We start from the raw sequence: 3,266 nt of genomic DNA on the forward strand, positions 1-3,266 counted from the left end.
TTTAGGGCTACTCATATAGCCTCATGCTTTTCTGTACAACGTCCTTTCATCGTGGGGTGGAACAGAATCGGGTGGAACGATTGGGAGCCAGGTGTTTACGGAGATCAGTTGGTTGCAACAACCTGAAACCTGGCTATCTCAGCGTTACGATGTACATGGAGGCAGAAGTTCTCCAGCATCTTGGTGGTTCGTTGCCACTGAATTTGATGGGACAAATATGAAAAGTGCCATAGCAATGACACTTGTGAATGCTGAATAAATACCAAACATTGGGCCTCATCATGAGTTGGGCAGTGAAATCAGAAGTAATTCAAACCAGACGGAATTACTGTTATGAACTTGGTGTTTCCAGCGAAATTATCACCATATCACAAGTTGACTGGTGCGTGCACCAGCCATCAGCAGTAACGGTTATTCTGTTTAGTGGAATTATCACCAAAAAACAACTTCGAGTGGTAAGGCCTCCAATTATTGTCGGAATTACCATTACCACTACAAAAGTAGAGGCATTACTGAATGTTAATTCCACAGCGGAATTACCACCAAGCAGTAATAGCATCATGTTGCAAATTGGAAACTCAGCAGTTGCCATGTTTGAAAACACAATCCATTTTAAATCCTTCACTTCCTGTAGCCATCCAGACCCTACATGCACTGGAAAGATGCCAGGTGACAAGGTTAAGGCCAAGGTACGAGAAATGCAAACACGAAAGCCCAAATTCAGTGAGAGGGACCTGCAGGTGTTAGCAGAGAAGGTGGTGGCCAATGCTGAGAAGCTGTTTGGCTACCAGCAATGTAATATTCCTATAGAAAGGAAGAACACCATCTGGAACAATATCAGGGAAAAGGTGGTGGTGGTGGTTGGCACTGTGCAGAGCGACGCAAAAGACTGTAGGAAGTTCTGGAACAACCAGAAGGCACGTGTGCGCATTCTGCTTGCTAACTTCTGCTGAGTGACAGCAGCCAGGGGTAGAGAAACTGTGGAATCATTACTCCTCACACCCCAGGAGGAGAAAGTGGCTGGCATCATAGGGATGGCTAGCATAGAGGCAGTTGGTACAGCAGAGGCTTGAGTTGGCAGTCTAGTTGACCCAGGTGAGTACAAATGAGGATGTTGGGTGCATTTGAAAACGAAATGTATGAGTATCATGTGTTCAGCTACAGGCCACGCAGCAGATTAAACAAAATGGCAGTACATCTGACTCTGGGCCTCATCACGAGTTGGGCTGTATTCCCGGCTGTAATACCGCTGACTGTAATAGCCCTACCACCGACTGGTCCGGTGGTATTACCACCGAATCACGGGTTGGGCCTTAACGATAAATCCCTATTCCTGATTGGGTCCATTGGATCCAATGGGGAATTTTCGGTGCTAATACTGTGGACTAATACAGCCGGCTGTAATACAGCCGGCTGTAATACTGCCGAAAACAGGGATTTTCACCTCCAGAAATAATCTGGAGGTAAAACAGCCGATTCAGCGCCCAACTCATGATAGGGCCAGCCCTTTATTGCAGCAGTAATACCATTACCACCGCATTTAAGGGCTACAGCCCAACTCGTGATGAGGCCCTCTGCCTTGAATGTATCCACAATAATTGCATAATTAAACCACACTACACACATCTCAGGTATTGCCTCCACTGCAATGTACAGATCCGGACAAAACACAGGGGCAACCATCCCCTAACAGGGAAACACTTCAAAAACACAAATGTACTGCCATCGACCCTGACATGAGGATGAACACTGACATGCAACCACCCAAATCTTGGAGAATGTGTGACCCATGTTGAGTGGCAGTCTTGCCAACCAGGTTTGTCAGCCTTACCACAGTAAAACAACAGCAATACTGGCAAACATCGAAATATACTCGAAAGATGAATGAGGAAGTTCTGCAGAATGTCCAACAGATTGTCCACAGGAATCATCAAGTGAACACCTGACACCTTTCACAAAGTGCAGATCAACATGACAAGGATGAATGGACCCCGTGAAATCATGTGAGCCAGCACAAGCCCTAGGCTATGGCCTTCCAACTCACTGTAAATGGTTTCATCCAACAACACACCTTCACATAAAGTCAGCAGGACATATGACCCTAAAGTATATTGGACCCATACATATGGCAGCAACTATTAACGATTGCTGCAATATGGAACAGAACCCAAATGTCCATACAAGTTCCAATGTACATGATGGCAATGTGAAATCCAGGCAACCTGCTGCATGCTACTGTCATGAACGATATAATATGTCCCTTTACCTTCATTCTGAATGACTGACACATTGGTGGGTGAGCGTGGGTAACCGGTATCCACGAATATGCCTGACAACACTCTACGAAGCAAATGCACTGTAATCCCCAAAAAAACAAGTGCCTGGCAATGGGAATTATTGGACCAAAACATACTGCTTGTTCACCCAACACCCAAAAGAAAACTATTTGATGCCTCTGATGGACTTAGGTGATGTATAGCTCACTAACTTCATATCTCAATCCCAACAGCTGAGATATATCTTGGGCCATGATATTGAGTAAGTGAGAATAGCATCAACAATGTATCTTTGAGGCAACCAGACATATTTTCCCTGGACATCTCAGGCAGTCCAACATCCCTCTACTACTAACTGAAGTAGAGAACATCTTATTCCAGCGACAAAGCACAGTCTAGCTATTATGTGGATTCAGTTCCAGAGTTGTGTCACGGGCAGCCCGTACCAGATGCATAGGGAACAGCCGCTAGATTGCATTGTTGAAATTAATGTTAACAAGCACGTCACTGAGTACAGCTCTGTGTTCTCATAGCAGGCTCCCAAAGAAGTCAGGTAGATGACGCCAGCATCGGTCCAGCTGGACCTTCAAAGGCTGAGACCACAACTAAGTTCTCAGAAAACAACTGCCAGGAAAAGTGTCTCTTCAGCCCATGCTGCCCAAAGTCTGACAACCTGTCAAGAAACACCAGCCAGGACGCCTGAATTCACTGTGACACTTGTTGCCACAACAGCCTCAGCCACACTCCCACTGTTGCATCCAATATACACACTACCACTACTGCCGGTCAGGCCCCAGGGGTTCATGAAACTGCCCTGGTCACCAGCATCTTTGCCAGCACACTGATCAGTGCATCAGCAGAGCATGGCTTTCCTGCACCTGACCCCCTTCCCATCTCTGAACACCCTACATCTGCGTCTGTGCGTTCTTCCATTGCTCGGGGTATACTATGGCAGCCCTGTGTAGACACCAATATTGGCACAGAGGATCA

The sequence above is a fragment of the Ambystoma mexicanum genome, chromosome 5p (assembly GCF_040938575.1).
Source record: "Ambystoma mexicanum isolate Mex_15411 chromosome 5p, UKY_AmexF1_1, whole genome shotgun sequence".
NCBI lineage: Eukaryota > Metazoa > Chordata > Amphibia > Caudata > Ambystomatidae > Ambystoma > Ambystoma mexicanum.